The sequence below is a fragment of the Brachypodium distachyon genome, chromosome 1 (genome assembly GCF_000005505.3).
Source record: "Brachypodium distachyon strain Bd21 chromosome 1, Brachypodium_distachyon_v3.0, whole genome shotgun sequence".
NCBI classification, from domain to species: Eukaryota; Viridiplantae; Streptophyta; class Magnoliopsida; order Poales; family Poaceae; genus Brachypodium; species Brachypodium distachyon.
This window is the reverse complement of record NC_016131.3, coordinates 25,229,885-25,248,846: the sequence shown is the minus strand read 5'-3', so window position 1 is coordinate 25,248,846 and position 18,962 is coordinate 25,229,885. Positions and strand designations below refer to the sequence as shown.

The window sequence follows — 18,962 nt, the reverse complement described above, 5'->3', positions numbered from 1 at the left end:
AGACACTGCAGCTGACGGCACCCGCTTCAGCGCACTTTTCATAGGTTATCACCATGCTAAGACACCCACGGCTCGTGGCGGCCTTCTACCCGGTGTCTGCCGAGACACCGCCATACAGGGTGCATGTCTCTACACAGGGCGCCTGTCTTGGCGTACTTTTCACCAACTTGGCATCGATACGCCACCGCCCATGGCGGTCTTCTACGTGGTGTCCGCTGAGACACCGCCATACACGGCGCCTGGCTTGGCGCACTCTTCACAGGTTAGCATCGTGCCGCTCATGGCGGCCTTCTACGCGGTGTTCGTTGAGACACCACCGTACACCGCGCCTGTCTTGGCGCAGTCTTCACCAACTTGGCACCAATATACCGCCGCTCGTGGCGGCCTTCTACGCGGTGTCCATTGAGACACTGCCATACACGGCGCCTGGTTTAGTGCACTCTTCACCAACTTGGCATCGGTACGCCACCACTCGTGGCGGCCTTTTTCATGGTGTCCACTGAGGCTGGCGCCATGTCAGTCTTCACCAACTTGGCACCAATATACCGCCGCTCGTGGCGGCCTTCTACGTGGTGTGCGCTGAGACAACACCATACACGGCGCCCGTCTTGGCGCAGTCTTCACCAACTTGGCGTCAATATGCCGCCGCTTGTGGCGGCCTTCCATGTGGTGTCTGTTGAGACACTGCCACGCATGGCGCCCGCCTTGGCGCACTTTTCACAGGTATGAACACAGCCGCTCATGGCAGCCTTCTACGTGGTGTCCATTGAGACACCGCCATCCACGGCGCGCGCCTTGGTGCGCTCTTCACCAACTTGTCATCAGCATGCCGCCGCTCATGGCGGCCTTCCACGTGGTTGTCCGTCGAGACACCGCTATACACGACGCCCATATTGGCGCATCCTTCACCGACCCGGCTTTGTGCTAGATGCCGCCGCTCATGGCGGCATTCCACGTGGTGTCGTTGAGACACCGCCACCGATGGCGTCCGACTTGGCGCATCCTTCACAGGTTAGCATCGTGCCACTCCATATCGTGGCGGCCTTCTACCTGGTGTCCGTGGATACACCGCCATACAGAGCGCCCTTCTTGGCGCATTCTTCACCGACTTGGCATCGTGCTAGACGCCGCCGCTTATGGCGGCCTTCTACGTAGTGTCGCTGAGACACCGCCTCCGATGGCGCCCGACTTGGCACATTCTTCACAGGTTGGCATCAATACGCCACCGCTCGTGGCAGCCTTCTACGGTCTCCGCGAAGACACCGCCATACACGCCGCCCGCCTTGGCGCACTCTTCACCAACTTGGCATCGGCACGCCGTGGCTCGTGGCGGCCTTCTATGTGGTGTCCGTCGAGACACCAACGTACACGGCGCCCGCCTTGGCGTACTCTTCACCAACTCCTGGCGAGGTCTCTTACACCTCCAACAGCACCTACATCGTCATCTTCAACATCAAGTCTGCTCCCTCATCCACATTGCCGATGGCATTCCGGCATCTAACCATCTTCCCCAACACCAGCGAGGCGATGCCACTCCACCAACATGTCCGTGTACCGATGAAGTACATCACCAACATCACATGCTCTTGCTGGGCACTGACGAGGCAAAGGCAAGGCATTCTGTCCGGTCCAACGAGGCAAAATTTTTTCAGGCTGGGTACCGATGAGGCGAAGGCCACTTCATCAACCTGTCTAGCTGACAAGGCTCGTGTCAGCTGGACACTTCATCATACAACGACAAGACGGCGGAGCACATTGTTCGGCACCTACATGGTCGAACAGTCGTGGCTTAGCTTTGACGGAGTGGGGTCGTACCACCCCTCTCTTCCTCTTCATCACCACCATCTTCCACACCAAGCATAGGGAGAAGACAAGACTTGAAGACGACACCACTGCAGCAGTTTAATCGGAGGTGGTCTGCAGGCTTGACCTACGGACGTAATTAAGCGGGAGTTTTCCGACGCCCCATGAACCACGCGACCACAATCGCCCATGCCATATTGGCCGTGCTAGCAGGCCACACGGAGCGCATTATTTATAGGGAACTTGTAATTTCGTTTCTCGATACGAGATTAATAAAATACATGTTTTCCTACTTTATCTTTGTTTATTTGTGTACATTAGTACACGGGCGCGTCCGCACCTTTTTATTTCCCCTGACGTGTTTGAGAAAATACACTCTCTAACTTAGAGAGTTTCGTTATTTTTCTCGCCAAACAAAGAGCGCAGCTGTACATGCACTGCCCGCGTCCATGTGCTTGAGCAGCATCACTGGCTCGTCGGTGGCGTCGGGGAAGATCGATGGGGTTGCAGCGGACGAGTTACGGCTTATATTTCTCCTACTCTTAATTCAGGTGGACCAGATTACACGTAGCTGAGAGAGAATTAGTAAGCTCACCTTGATTCAACAATGTCCGCCATAATTATCCTCGTAAGTGTAAATAACCTGATAAGTAGACACAGATAATTTGATAAATATATACAAATAACCTGTTAATCATGAGACTTGTACTTTTTATAGGTACAATTAAGTAGTCGCAGATAACTCGGTAAGCACGCTCAAACAATCTGGTAACTAGACATAAATAATCTGATAAACATGAGACTTGTATTTTTTTTATAGACGTTGGTAAGTAGGCGTGGATAAACTGATAAATACGCACAAATAATCAGATAAATAGACACAAATAACCTGATAATCATAAGACTACTTTTTTTTACCGTCATCATAATTTGGGCTAGGTACCTGGTAAGTACGTACAAATAATCTGATAAGTAGGCGTAGATAATCTGGTTAACTGGTAAATATGCGTAGTTAAACGGGTAAGTGTGGATTAATAATCTGGTTAGTACGTATGAATAAAATTGCTAATTGCACAATTAAACCGGTGAACGTCTGTTATTAAATTTGTTAAGTGTGCACGAATAAATCGGTGACTGCTTGTTGATAACCTGGTAAATGGGTACAAGCAAATTGGTGAGTGAATGGTAATAATGAGATGTGTGAGAAACTAGCTATGTGTTCTCCAGCAAAAATACACGGGCTACAAATGTAGATTTTTTTTGGGTATATTTAAGGGGTAATATAGCAGCTCGTTTCACGTGTATTTTGTTAAAAAATATCCCGAGAAAACTAACGTGTACGAGGAGAAAACCACCTGCTAACGCTGGGCTGTTGCTGGATTTGATCGGCTGCTGGGCCAACAGACGCTGCTGGGCTGCTCTCAACGCTAGCGGGGAATCGTGAGTCGTGCAGAAATAGCGCGAGCGAGGATTGGGACGCCGCACGCTAGATTATCGTGGGCACGGTCGCCCCATTTTGCTTAAGCCTCAACGAATATCTTTGGTCCAGGCATACGGGGATGAATTCTGGGTGGCTCTCCTTTGTTTGCTTCCTTCGTTGTCTGCACAATATAACAAACATTGAGGAGCGACATCATCGACTTTGCCAAGTCACTGGTCCATGTCGTGTAAGCTTTCCAAGACTTGGTCAGGGCGTATCCGAGCTAGGGAACACTCAAATCCTTTCGATTTGTCTAAATCTGTCCATATGAAAATTCATGAACAAAATACACAACCCAATGAGAACCCAAACCTCCTGATCTAATTCTTGACGCACCTATCGACGAAACTTTAGAGACGAGGATCGCTTCGGACACCTCCTATATGAAAAAAGATGTCCCAAAAATGCTGATCCTATAGCTGGCTGGCTTTATATAGGATCAGCATCTTCGGCGCGCCTTGGAAGAACAGTCGTCACCGTCGATATTGCTCGATCAAGTGCGACACATGATGGAAACGCCTCTCTTCTGGAGGCCCAAGAGAGTCGAAGCAAGGCGCTACATATCGGTTTACCAGGACATGAACACGAGGAACGAGGCCATCTTGGAGCTTGCAAAGCTGGATTTCAGTATCCTACAGAGTCTCTACTGCGAGGAGCTGAGGGCTCTTACAATGTAAGTGCCTGATCTAATCTAAGGAAACTGCATGGCAAGACGATTTTGCACGACCTGGCATGGTATTCAATATCAGCACGAAAACACAATCCGCAAAGAATAATTTTTTTTAGAGAAATACAAATTAATACTTTTGGAAATGTTTGCTCCTAAATTGTTGTAAAACCTGTGAAAAATAAAAAATTATAATTATTCTTGTTGAGAAGTAACAATGCATACTTAAGAATATTCTGGAATATTCTGAATAATTAGAGAGTGTTGAGAATTAGATATGCATATTTCAGAAGATTTTAGAATACTTTGGATTCTTGGAGGAGAAGATATTTACAAGGAGCCTTCTACTGAATATTGAGAAGATTGGAATATTCTAGAAGACTTGAGAGGTTAGTTGAAAAAGGTTGCTATTTACCAAGGAAGGTCCTAGTATGGGAGGTCATTGCGGGCACCGAAACAACTCCTCTAGAGAATGCAGAAGCTTTGCGGAAGTGGCACATCAAGGCAGGCAAGGCTATGTTCGTGCTGAAGACGACGATTGAGGAGGACCTAGTGGAGAACATCAGAGATGCAAAGACACCGAAGACGGATTGAGACATATTGGCGAAGCTGTTCTCAAGGAAGAACGAGGCACGACTTCAGCTCCTAGAAAATGAGCTCGTAGGTTTCTCACAAGGCACTTTAACTATTACTGAGTACTTTACGAAGGTGAAAAATATTTGTCGTGAGATATCACAAGTTGCCCCGGATGAGAAGGTGAGTGAAGGCTCGGATGAGGAGAATCATCATTCATGGTCTTAGACCCGAATACAAATGGTTTATGGCTGCGATGATGGGATGGCCTACTCAACCTTCAGTAGCAGAGCTGGAGAATTTATTGGCTAATCAAAAAGAGTTAGCCAAGCAGATGTGCAATATCACCTTTAAAGAAAGAGATGAAGAGAAGATGCCCTTCACGTATAGGAAGAAGAGTCCACTGAAGGACCGAGAATCGGTGAAGGAAAAGTGGACAAGAGATGCGAGCGAGGTGGTGCCCAAGGGAGAGCGGTTATTCAGGGGGAGCTCAAAGAAGAAAAAAAGATCAGCGGGAGCTGATATATGAAAAGAGAAAGAACGATGGGTGCTTTAATTGTGGCAAGAGTGGTCATCTTGCTAGGGACTGTCGGAGTCCAAAAAAGCAATCGGGGAAAGAAGTGGTAACTATGACGGATGTGGTCGTAGAGGAGGAAGAGTGGGATGCTCAAGAAGGATTAAGCATGGTGGAAGACGAAGTGTATTTTGTTGAAGACCTAACTGAATGTGAGTATCCATCAACCCAATGTGTGGCTCTAGAAGAATCTAGAGAGGAAGAGAATGAGGATGAAGAGGAATGGGATGCTGAAGCTGGCTTCTCCACTGAGGAGGATCTAGAAGAATCTGGAGAAGAGAAGAATAATGAAGAAGAATGGGAGGCTGAAGGTGGCTTCTTCATGGAGGATCTAGAAGAATCTGGGAGAAGTATGAATAAGAACAATGTGAAATAGAAAATGACTTCTCCACCGAGGTGAGAAATCTCGAACCCATGAATGAGCTTCCAATGTTTGGATATGTAAGTGATGGAGACTTGAAAGATCATGAGGATAAGCCAGAGGAACAAGGGCTTATACATTATGTGGACGAGAGGCCACATGAGGAGTCTGAGTATAACGAAGATGGTGATAGCGCATTTGTCATGAAAGATGATCCATCAGTGAAGGTACAAGAAAAAATGGAGAACAAATGTATGGATCATCCTAGACTCAAGGAGCCCTAGCAGAGACAGCTGGAGGTCAAGAAGCATGAGGTATGGAGGACAAAGCCACCAGATCCAAGGTATGTCAGTGCTTCTGTTTCTCACGTATCTTCATACACAGAAATAGAAAAGAGGCAAGTTTGTAGAAGGGCAAAGAAAACTGAGCCGCAAAAATGCAATGAGGTTAAGAAGAACTCAATGGACGAAGAAAAGAAGAAAGTTCGGAATGGAAGAGCTCAAAAGATTCAAGGACATCATTGAAGAGATGATTTGGCAGTCAAGTATGCATTGAGGGGGAGTGTTGAGAAGTAGCAATGCATACTTGAGAATATTCTGGAATACTCTGAATAATTAGAGAGTGTTGAGAATTAGCTATGCATACTTGAGAAGATTCTAGAATACTTCGGACTCTTGGAGGAGAAGATATCTACAAGGAGCCTTCTAGTGAATATGAGAAGATTGGAATATTCTAGAAAGCTTAAGAAGTTAGTTGAAGAATGTTGCTATTTACCAACGAAGGTCCTAGCTAGTGTAAGTTTCATGAATAAGTAAGAATTCTCTAGAACTAGGGTACATGCAGAGTATTCTAGAAAATTATAATAGAATGCACCACATGCTTTTGCAGAACTATAAATAAGAGTGATCCCCTCCCCATGAGTACTACCATAAGCACCACAACAAGAAAAAAGTGAGCTACCATGATAGATTAGTATGATTGTGTAGTAATATAGGTATCCAATAAAGGAGTGTTGTACCAATATTGTGAGAGTGAATAAAGTTTGGGTTCCCTTCTAGTGAGTGTAGTCTCCCAAATTCAGGGTGTGCAAAACCGAACCGGAAAAAAAACCCGAAAGCGAACCAAAATTTCGGTTTTTCCGGTTTTCGGTTTCGGTTCCAAGAAAGCGGAATCGATTCGGATTCGGCTTTTTTAAAAAACCCGAATCAATATAAATGATATGGTGTGCTAGCTAACAGATATGAAGCATTACCCCAGTGGTTTGTACAACTCTTGTTGGCTTGCTGGTCATGCTGGTCATGAGTTCTCGAGTGCCTCAGCTTGCAATTTTCGATTCATTTTTCCTGGACAGTTGGGCCAGATATATATAGAGCAACATGGACCATCCTCTTTAGACTATAGTGCAATATGGGCCTCTGAACAAGCCTCTCTAGTCTAGAGCAATATCAGAAGCAAATTGGGCCATATATAGAGCAACATGGGCCATCCTTTTTAGACTATAGTGCAATATGGGCCTCTGAACAAGCCTCTCTAGTCTAGAGCACAGAAGCAAATTGGGCCAGCTAGACACTGAGACAGTTCAAATTTTTTTGTTTAGGAAGGAAACATGTGTATAAAAATTTATGTGTCGCTCAAAAATTCGTGTTAACTTTGGTTAATTGGGTTATAACCGAAACCGAACCGAAATCAAATGGTTATAACCGAAACCAAACCGTATTTTTATACGTAACCGTATTAAACTGAGTATACAAACCGTATTAACCGAAAAACCATATAAACTGAACCGAACCGAACCGAAAAACAGAATGCACAGGGTGATCCCAAATAGTGTAGGTGTGCAAAGGTCCTCGAGAGTGGGTGTTAGGGTCCCCGCCCTAAAATCTCTACAATTTTGAAAAAAATAAGAATACTCGAGACAGTCACAAAACAAAACACATGGTGGCCGGGTTTAATTTGCAGGTGGTGGAAAGAACTCCAGCTCAAAGATCATTTGAGCTTCGCACGAGACAGATTGGTGGAGATGCACTTCTGGATGCTCGGAGTTCTATTTGAGCCACAACATTCATACGGACGAATCATGCTCACGAAGCTCTTCATATTAGTATCCGTATTCGACGACAGCTATGACAGCTACAACACCTTAGAAGAAAGCAAGTTGCTCACCATAGCAATTGAAAGGTCCGTATTATTAATTGCTCGGGTAATTTCAGTCAAATAATAGTTGAATTTGTTAGTAGCTAAGATATATACTAATTAATTAAGATTCTTGTTAACTAACACTAGGTGGGATGAACAAGCCGCTGAGCAACTCTTAGGATTCATGAAGTTCTTTTACCACAAAGTCCTCGCCACCGTAAATGAAAAGAAGAAGACTTGAAACTCCAAGGAAACAAGCATGCTCACTACGTGAAAAAACTTGTAATGAATAAACTCATCAGTCATGAACATGTTAAATTGGTTAAAAAGTACCCGTCATCATTCCACACTATAAAGCCCATAATTTTTATTGATTGCCAAACCTTCTAAGTTTGGCCTAGCAAAACATATCAATATCCACAATACCAAATCAAGATAACTAGAAACCATCGTACAATATATTTCATAATACATTGATTTAGTATAAAATTCGACTGTCAACCAAATTTATATGATTTTTATTTTGGAACGTGGGAAGTTACATGTTTATATTTATATCTGCATGCAGTTAATCGATGTTACAAGATGCTATACAAGGAGGCCGAGTGGCGGGAGGAAGGCGGTGTGCCGACCACCATGGAGGAGCACTTGCAGTTGTTGCTGCCTAGCAGCTGCGGTATGCACATGGCATGCTTCGCGTTCGTCTCCATGGGAGCCAACAACGACGCCATCAACTGGGGAATGGCATATCCCAAGATCATAAGTGCTTCCTGCGTCATCGGCCGTGTCACCAACGACATAGCCTCACACGAGGTTAATTATATACTCCCTCCGTCCTGAATTAACTGACGTGGATTTGTATAAAAATCTATATAAAACCACGTCAGTTAATTTGGGACGGAGGGAGTACAATTAATGACATACTTTAGACATGTTGCCTTTCTATATATAGATATGCCAGTAAGAATTTGAAAATTTGCTAAATTATATATAAATCAATTTCGAATCAGCGAGAACGAGACCAGCACTACTCCAGTCAGCAGCAGCAACATGTGATATCCATGGTGGAAACATGCATGGAGGAGAACAAGTACACAGCCAAGGAAGACGCCTATAGGAAGCTGGGGGAGCTCGTCGAGGAGTCGTGGATGGACATCTCCGAGGAGCGGTGCCGCAGCCTCACGCCAGCGGTGGCACCTCTTTTGGAGGCGGTGGTGGACGCAACTCGCATAACATACTTCATGTTACACGGACCACGTTGACGCCTACATTCTCGCACACTCGCTCAAAGGGATACTGGATTCCATATATGTGGATTCGGTCTATATATAGGCCTAGTTTTGAAAACCGGACCGGTGATTGAACTGGCGAGGCTCTCGGTTCAGGTTTTTTCGGTCGAACCGCCGGTTCACCCAGTTGAACCGGTGTGGTTTTTTAAGATATAAAATAATATATTTTAAATAAAAACTGAAAAAAAAAACTCAACGATATTGGAATTGGTATCTCCAATCTGTCACATCTGGCCCAGCCCAACAACGCACAGCCTAGTTGAAACAAAGGTTTGAGAACAGTCCCAACAAAGCCTATTAGATAAAAGAAGTGTTTTCCCCACAATAGCAAGCAGGACTTGGTAGTGGCTAGCCGGAGTATCTTCTTTGGCTGGGAGAGATGGTGAGTTCGATTGCCGCTTGGCGCAACTTATTTAGGTGTTTTTCTTCAATTCTGCCAGAACAGCAACTGAACCGTCCGGTCCGCCGGGTCCAGTGGTCTTAACAGACCGCAGAGGCCGCCGGTTCCGGTTTCGGTTGGTTCAACCGGCGGTACTGTCCGGTTTTTAAAACTATGTATATAGGTACGGGGAAGAAATGCTATACTAGTACGTATTATATAATGTTGTGGTCGTGTGACATCCCAGCCCAAGCTAGGTTTAAAGGATAACGGAGCAACAATATAAAATGCTACGACTCGAAAATATGAATCATTTTTTTTATCTTTGGTCTTCTTTGACACCACCAAATATCCCTCTAAAAAAGGTGTTTCATAAGATTTGTCTCTATACTCTACTTTTACCCGCCACCGGTGGTAAGAACACCAATGGCGCATGATTGGTGGCGGACATGATCACCGCCACTAATCCCATTTTTGAATCTCTACTGGTGTGGTTTTCTGGAACAGTGGGTCTCTCAAAAGATAACAATATCTTTCTTTCTGAAAATTGTATAGCAACCCACAAGTAATTCATTTTTGTGTCATCTTCTACAATTCAATCTTTTAGCACCTAAATCTAAATCCCTAATCTACCATGTGCATATGTCATTGGAAATACTGTAGTAAAGATGATGAGTGGTGGCTCAATTGCTTATTCTCCAAGCACGTACCATATGATGCCATGACATGTCTAATGCTAATCAGATCTGGGTTGCATAATGACGAAGGTCTTGTAGCGCTAACAGTTACAAAGACATGGCAATAGTTTATAGTTTCAGCTATTAGCATGATATCCTGACCGATATTACTCAATGGTGTAGTAGTGTATCCGAAGATACCTAGACGTCCTGGCGCACGGCCTGAAGGACGAGTCGGGGACATGTCGTCATCCGCTTCTTGTTGCCCTGCAATGCATGCATGCTGCCTCGTGGTTCACACGGCATCCGGCAGTGACCCGACGCTGCTCGCAAGTTGTCTTGCTTGCTCCGTTTAAAAATGAATGTATCTAGCTATACTTAAAAAACGTTTAGATACATGTAATATTTGTTGGATTAGACGAGTTTTATCGCTTTGCGTTGCTGTTTAGTTCGTCTAGTTTGCATGACATAATATGCTACATGTTTTTAGCCCTGTTTTTTCTGGATTAAATATTCATCAAAATTACCTAAATTTTCAACAATATTTTGACAAGAATTATGAAACGGAGGGAATACATTGAGGCGCCGCCAGACGATCCACTCATCCAGAAGGCTAAACGCAAAAGGGAACCAGTTGACGATGGGGCCAGTTGTTGGAGTAGAACAAGGCCGTAGCGACAGCCCCGCCCAAGGATGGTGGCGCGGGCGGGATCTCGGGAGAGTCCCGTTAGTTGGGGTTGAAGGGGACGACGTCCACACGGAAGCCCATGGTTGCGGGCAGAGGTGTTTGGATCCGGATGGAGGGAACCGCGGATGGGAGGTTATGGCGCCGGCATGTTGGATCGGACGGGGTGGAGACGTGGGACATGTTGCGAGATAGGGCCATGGGAGGCGGGTTGACAACGGAGGTTGAGTCGAGCAAGTTTTTCGGGCGGGTGGTGTGGCATGGATTGTAATTTTGATGAAAAACCTACGGACGTGCGCCATCACCACCGTTTGTAATTTAATATATAGTAATAGATAACAAGATGCATCTTAGTCTCCAAAGAATCTCTTGGTGTTAAGCATGCTTGAGTAGGAGCAATTTGAAATGGATGACCTCATAAGTTTCCTATAGGGTGCAACACGTACGGGTTTATGTCTGTACGTGTTGGAGATATGCATGCCCTGGTGGAAATCATGTGGTGATTCATGTACTGACGATATTTCTCTATGTATTCATGAGTTATTTATATTGCTCTTGAACATCATCATTGATATGCATCACATATTTGTTTCTAAGACTTTCTAATGGTCCCTGGTCCCTAGTCGTGTATATACTTGGATGTAGGAAGACTGTCTTCAATAGGGTTCTTACTTGGGCCTCTAGAGTAGAAAGGCCCATAGAAACACCCCTCTGGCCCTCATTCCTGGGGGCTCCCTGCGAGGCCCATATTCCTCTTTTCTCCATCTCCACGCATCTTCTCCTCTCTCTCTAGCCGCAGGACTTGGTCTGCCTCGCCACCGACGTGCCCCGCTGCCGCGCCCTTCCCTGCCTCTGCCCCATTGCCATCGCCGCCCTGGCGCCCCTCCCTGCCTTCACCCCCGCCGCGCGTGCCCGTCCCCTGCCTTCGTTTCCGCCGCCGCTCCGGCCGCCACCCTCCTCGACGCCGTCACGTCCTTCTCCCTCCTCCGCCCCGCGACCATCCCCCGGCGGCATCGCCACCTGCAGCCCCACGTCGCAACCATGACCGCCTTGCTGCCCGTGGCCGCACGTACCTGCACCTTGCCCGCCATGCTGCTGGCCGGTCGTCGCTCGACTGACAAGGGGCTACCTCGACAATACCCAAAATAGAGGGCTTTTGACTAGAGAGAGCACGGGGTGCACCAGCAACCTCGTCGACTAACAAGGACCTAGGGGACACAAGGATTACCCAGGTCCCTCCAAGGTTTTTTTTTTAGGGGAGAAGTACTGTACCATCGATCAAAGATGAAATTCCACATGAATAGAGGTTGCTGTTGGGCCGTCACGACGAAAATTGATAGCCCGTGGGCTGTACAGCGGAGTGTGTCTGGGCCGGTGCCTTCAGAAGAATTTTAGTTCCCTTGCCTGCTGCTACCCACGACAAGGTCAGACGGCGAGCTCCCCGACGACGGCGCGGCCACGAGGATCGCCGGCGGCACCGTTCGCGGGAGGAGGACCTTCTTCGAGTCGAGTTACCCTCGTCGCAAACGCACCAAGTTTATTCGAAATCCACCAAGGATCCATGGAGGGAGGGAGACCGACCGCGCGCCTTTCGTCTTCTCCGACTCCGGTCTCGGCTCCACCGCCGCCCACTTCCCTGCCGAGGTAAGGTACGTGCCTTCTCTCTGCCGCCTGCCTGACAACGGAAGGAAATGTCGTTCAGTGGCGTGCTGACCATCGCTCCGTACGTGCACGGAAGGTTGATGCGAGAATGCCTGGGCCAGCGGTCATTAATTTCCTCTTGTTCCTAGAGCTCTCATCAATCCAGACAACCACATCCACATTCACATGGCATTGAAATTGAAGGTTTGCTTCGTTAGTGCTTTGGGCTTTGTTGACGGGTAGTATGTAACAAAATAAACAGTGGTTACTTTGCTTAAGCCTCAACAAATATCTTTGGTCCAGGCATACGGGGATGAATTCTGGGTGGCTCTCCTTGGTTTGTTTGCTTCCTTCGTTGTCTGCACAGTACAACAACCATTGGGCAGCGACAGCATCGACTTTGCCAAGTCACTGGTCCATGTCGTGTAGCCTTTCTAAGACTTTGTCAATCCCTTGCATTTAATTGTAGTTCCTTTCTTGATTGGCACCTCATGACAATGATGACTAGAGGTTCCTGCATAGGGATGTCAGACGGGCCCGTTTATTGCCCGCCAGGGCCCGTTTCTCATTCTTTCTTCACGTTTCTATGCTATCTAGGTTGCTCTCTTCACCGCGTTTGCACACTGCTGCACCTAAACGGCGGTAAGAGGGCAAATAAACGGGCGCCGTTACAACCTGATTCCTGCATGCTTCTCAAATTGTGCACCACTAATTGATGCAACCAGTCACCCACTCAATCAGTCCCGTGCATGGTGGAAAGATGCGTTTTTAATTCTTGAAAACCAAAAATCGGAACGCAGACGAACACGACCCTTCTCTTCCATAAACCGAACACCCAGTCATCAAACGAGCCGGGCACTGCCTTCCGCACCCAAGGAAATCCATCCCCTGCGAGAAAACTAAATCGCCAAACACTGTGGGCGCCGGCGCCAGAGGAGATGGAGGCGGCGATTGGTGCGGCAAGCGGGCTCATCGACGGCATGGTGAAACTGCTGTCCAATGAGCTCGTGCAGGCCTACGTCGCCAGCGCCGAGCTCGGCCTCAATGCAGACAAGATCAAGACGAGTCTCTTCTTCGCGCAAGATCTGCTCCAGCAGGCCCGGCAGCGGGTCATGCCCGAAGACAGACCTGGCCTGAAGGGGTTAGTGCAGCAGCTCAGTGCCAAGGCCGACGAGGCCGAGGACGCGCTGGACGAGCTTCACTACTTCATCATCCAGGACCAGCTCGACGGCACCAAGTACGCGGTGCCGGATTTGGGCGATGACCTCCGTGGTCATGCTCGCCACGGTCGCCATGCTCTTCGCCATGCTGTCGGTAACTGCATTGCTTGCTTTTCTTGTTCGCGTATGCCGCAAGGTCATGATGAAGCTGCTGCATCTGCTGATGTCGTTACCCATAAATCACGCAATGCTGGACCAGCTGATAAGTTGTCTTTCGACCGAGTGGCAATGTCCAAGAAGATTAAGCTGGTCTTAGAGCAAATACTTCCTCTATGTGACAGAGTCTCTGAGTTACTCAAAATAAATCCACCTCATACCAACAACACTGCAATTGGCAGCCTAAAACGGCCTCTCATCGGATCAACAACTACACAAGATACATTGTACGGGAGGCGAGACCTTTTTGAGAAAACTATAAAAGATATCATCACCAGTGCAGGAAATAGCTGTGAAAAGCTTTCTGTTCTGCCTCTAGTTGGCCCGGGGGGCATTGGAAAGACAACTTTCTCTCAACACTTGTATAATGATAAAAGGATAGAAGAGCACTTCTCTGTGAGGGTTTGGATCTGTGTATCAACTGATTTTGATGTGCTTAAGATCAGCCAACAGATCCTTAGCTGCATAGAAGGAAGCAACAATGCAAATCAAACAACAAGTTTAGATCAGCTCCAAATATCCATTTCACAAAATCTCAAGTCAAAAAGGTTTTTAATTGTCTTCGATGACATATGGGAATGCACTGACCAGAGTTGGGAAAACCTGCTAGCTCCATTCATGAAGGGGGAAGCCAAAGGTAGCATGGTTCTTGTCACAACTCGATTCCCATTTATAGCTAAAATGGTGAAATCAATCAACCCAATACCATTGGAAGGTCTGGAGCCTGATGAATTCTTCACGTTCTTTGAAGCATTTATATTTGAGGGAAAAGAACCAGAGGATTACCAACATGCCTTAACTGATGTTGCAAGAAATATTGCAACGAAGTTAAAGGGTTCACCTCTAGCAGCCAAAACAGTTGGTCGATTGTTGAGAAAGGACCTTTCTCGGGAACATTGGATGGGAGTTCTTGAAAACAATGAATGGCAAAACCAAAAAAATGACGATGATATTATGCCATCTCTAAGGATTAGCTATGATTACCTTCCTTTCCATTTGAAAAAATGTTTTCCTTATTTTGCATTGTTCCCTGAAGATTATAGTTTTAGGAATTTAGAGATTACCCACTTTTGGGTTGCAATAGGAGTCATAGACAAAGATGAGAAATACATGGAAGAACTAGTGGACATGGTTTTCTCGTAAAGGGGAATGATCGTTGGGGTGAACACTATGTGATGCATGATTTATTGCATGAACTATCACGGAGTGTTTCATCCCAAGAATGCCTCAATATAAATAGTAGTGTAAGTTTTAGAGCTGATGCCATCCCAAAATCTATTCGACACTTGTCTATTACTATGGAAGATAGATATGAGGAGACTTTTAGGAGAGAAATGGTGAAATTGAGGAGCAAGATAGACATTGTAAATTTACGGGCTTTAATGGTTTTTAGAGCGTACGGGGAAAATATTGATGAGATTTTGAAAGAAACTTTTAAGGAAATAGAGGGTCTCCGTGTCCTACTTGTAGAAGTCGAGTCCGTAGAGTCTTTGCCAAACAACTTTTCAAAACTTATCCACCTCCGGTACCTAAAAATTAGGACACCAAAATATGACCCAGAGGTAGCTTTGCCTAGCACACTGTCCAGATTTTATCACTTGATATTATTGGACCTAAGTAGTTGGCATCCTAGTACTAAACTTCCTAAAGACATTAGCCGGCTTATCAATTTACGCCATTTTGTTGCTGGACAAGAACTCCATTCCAATGTTCCTGCTGTTGGAAAGATGAAGTGTTTAAAGGAGCTTACAGAATTCTGTGTCAAGAAAGAGAGTGATGGATTTGAGTTGAGTGAGTTGGGGGCATTAACAGAGCTTGGAGGAAAACTGCGTATATGTAATCTTGAAAATGTGGCAACCAAGGAAGAGGCTCTGAAAGCCAAACTGGTTTCAAAAGGTGGTTTGAAAAAATTGACACTAGTATGGGGTGGAGACCAACAAGTCGCAAAGTCTGATGTTCTTGATGGTCTTGAGCCCCACCGCAATCTTCAAGCACTTTGCATTGAAAATCATGGTGGTTCAACTGGTCCTAGTTGGTTTTGTGGTAGTAACATTAGCACAAAGATGCTGGCATCTCTCCACCTAGAGGGTGTGTCTTGGGTCGACCCACCTTTTGGGCACCTACTGCATCTCACTTCACTCACATTGAAGAAGATTTCTGGACTTTGTCAGATCAGACCTGGCTTTGGTGGTGTTACAGACAGAAGTTTTATGAAGTTGAAGAAGATTGGTCTTCATTCTTTGCCAGGATTTACTGAGTGGGTTGGGTCGCCTGATGCCCAAACATTTTCAGGGCTTGAAGAAATCCGTTGCAGCTCATGCCCCAAACTCTGCTCGCTGCCCTTCCTGCAGGAGCCGTCTGCTGTCACTTGTAACCATCTGACTAGTCTTGAAATTTCTAAATGCCCAATGTTGTTCCTACCCCCCATGCCTCACACTTCCACACTGACTGAAGTTGATGTGAAAGATAGTCCGGTGGGGAGGATGGCATACAATGGAATCTTCAAGTCACTCTCTTTTAATGGGTATATCAGGGAAGTCGCCTGGCACAATATGGCAGGCAAATTAGAGAGCGTCAGATTTGGAGGCGGATCAGCAATCCCATGGACAGAACTTCCAAAGCTAACCTCCCTCAGGGAATTTCAGATTGAAGAAGACCCAAGCTTTCTATCAACGGCTCTGCTCTCAAACCTCCCCACGTCTCTCACCAGTCTATGGCTACCAGATTGCGAGAATTTAACAGTGGATGGGTTCAACCCTCTCATCGCCGCTGTCAATCTCAAGGAATTGGTGGTCTGCAACACAAGAAAAGATAGTCCTCGCTCTGTAGCCGCGGACCTTCTCTCAGAATTGGCGGTGGCAAGCAATACCAAACTGTTGTTGCCTGCTGCAGGCTGCTTCCAATTGGAAACACTCAACGTGGATTGCATCTCAGCGATGCTTGCTGCTCCCGTCTGCAGCCTCTTCTCCACCACCCTCCACAAGTTATTCTTCAGTTCTGATCAGCGGGTGGAAAGCTTCACGGAAGAGGAAGAGAATGCGCTCCAGCTCCTCACCTCCCTCCAATCCCTATGTTTTTGGAAGTGCCGGTGTCTGCCGGCCCTCCCGCAAGGGTTACACAGCCTTTCTTCTCTCACGGAACTACAAGTCGTTGGTTGTCCTGAGATCCGGTCGCTGCCCAAGGGGGGCCTCCCCACTTCTCTGCGAGAGCTATGCGTGATCAATTGCAGTCCCGAGCCACAGGAGCAAGGCAAGGAATTACGAGGAACAAAGCCAGATTTATACGTGTATTGTTATACCTAGCCCAAGGTAACGTGCGAGTCCTCACCCCCACTAGCTTGTTACATGCTGTTACCGTGTTCCTTATTCCTCTGTTTTTCTTAATTCATATATAGCACTGACTTGTGAATCCTGACAGGCTTGCAGCTGGCACGTACGGCTATGTTCTACGTCACGGGTTCAAATTGCTAGCTGTGTGCAATGTGTACATACGCTGTGAGTCCTTGCAGCCTAGCTACTCTTGTAGGAATTGGGTTTATATCTGCAATCCCTTTCTGCATCCATGCTTGTGCACTTCAAGAAATTGGACGGAATATACCCAGATTTGTGAGTAGAAAACTAAGGTAACACTTGCAGCCTCCGAGGATTACTTTCTTTTCTCTTTATGCAAATTTTTTCAGGCTGACATATGCCGTTAATCTTTTCAGCCTAGATATTCTTGTAAGCTCTGGGATTATCTCTGCATCTGGAGGCAACAAGTCATGCCCTTCGCATGCATGTGCGTCAACAATGAGCAAGCCCAGATTTACGAGTCGAAATCCAAGGTAATATTGGTCGCCTCCAAGTTGTTTTTTCTTCATGTAGGAAAACTGCAAGCTGAAATACGCAACCCGGTTGCTTTTGTTAAGATTTTTTAGGTTAGGGAGAAGAAGACCAAGCCCCGTGCAGTTCTGAACCTGAATTGTTGAAGTACCTTCTCATCAGTCCAGTGTTCCAAACTCTGTGCTTAATATGTAATGTTCTTACGGTCTTACTTTTTTTTCATGCTATTTCTTGTGCAGGTTGTAATTATGGATCCATCAACTTTCTGCTACACTTTCACCACAAGTAGCAGCTGTCTTTGGGTAGCCATGTGCCACTTTTGGCATCTACTGTTGGCTTTCACTGGCAGTCTACCTTTGCCTTTTTCTGAATATGTCGATGCTCAAACACGTGCCATACAATGGTTGACTATCTCCTCATGGTCTTGGTCGGTCCATTGTGCTACCATACATCTTGTGCAGATTATGGAGATTGCGTCTATGCTACTCTTTCACTGGCAACCTTCAGAGTTTCAGTTCTTACCTAGCAGGTTCACTTATGACCAACTCAGTGTGATGACTGATTACTTATATCCATGTAATGATGAGTTTCGAAGTTCATCTTCTGACATTACGTTTGTTACCCAAATCCTGCAGAACCATTGCAGCCAGCTGTAAATTCTGCAGTTGGCACTCAGAACTCCTATAACTTGTTCCATCGAAACAATAACAGTAAGAGGAGCATCCATCTTGGATGTCTTGAAGGAGCTGTGCGGTTCTGCATCTGCCATCTCAAAGGTCAGTTGGTCATTCTTCAGGTTCGACTCTTTCTTTCTCTTTTATTTTATTTCTACTAAAAGCACATACCTGCATTGTTTCGTGCAGCATGTGGCATCATCGTTCAGGTGTTGTTCCCTCTCTCTCTTGACCAACCAAGCCCAAACCCTGAGGAGGAAGTTATGACTGAAGATTCCAAGACCTATATTGTTTCGTGCAGCATGTTACTGGAGCTAGCCCGGTGCGCTTTGCAGTCGTTCCGATCCAATTTCCAGCAGCGGAAGTTGACGCCCGATCGAGAGACGATGTTGACTGCCTTGGTTGATCAGTGGAATTATTCCTGCTGTTAACGTAAAAGCGCTGGGGTCCTGTGCATAACAGTTGAGTTCCAGCAAGAATTCGGGAGGGGGGGATCTCTACTACTAGTACTGCTGCTGGAGACTACGGCGATGACATGTTGCTGTCTCGAAGAAGACCTGCAACGCTGCTTCTTCAGACATTCTTGCCTTTGCACGTAGTACAATAATAACAGCTACTACTGAGTTTATCCTGTTGCGACAATGTATTAATTTTCTTCGCAAAAAGCGACAATGTATTAATTTGCCACTGTATGACTCAGGGTGTCAGCAATCACCATCTACATATGAGGCGTTATTCAATGCGGCCCCCCATATCCCAAAGTCATCGCAGGACGGGGTGACTTAAATTAGGCCCTGATTGGTATAGCCCGCGAAAGCCCGTATCC

The 18,962-nt window shown here is 46.3% G+C and overlaps 2 pseudogenes across 1 annotated transcript; both read left to right on the top strand.

The window, feature by feature from the left end:
- Positions 1–190: 190 nt before the first annotated feature.
- Positions 191–8,926, top strand: LOC100821157 (annotated as a pseudogene).
- Positions 8,927–12,047: 3,121 nt separating this feature from the next.
- Positions 12,048–18,876, top strand: LOC100836932 (annotated as a pseudogene). Its single transcript, XR_002965871.1, has 7 exons — positions 12,048–16,949; positions 17,059–17,263; positions 17,348–17,464; positions 17,549–17,609; positions 17,702–17,991; positions 18,098–18,238; positions 18,326–18,876. The product of XR_002965871.1 is annotated as a putative disease resistance protein RGA3 (transcript).
- Positions 18,877–18,962: the final 86 nt, after the last annotated feature.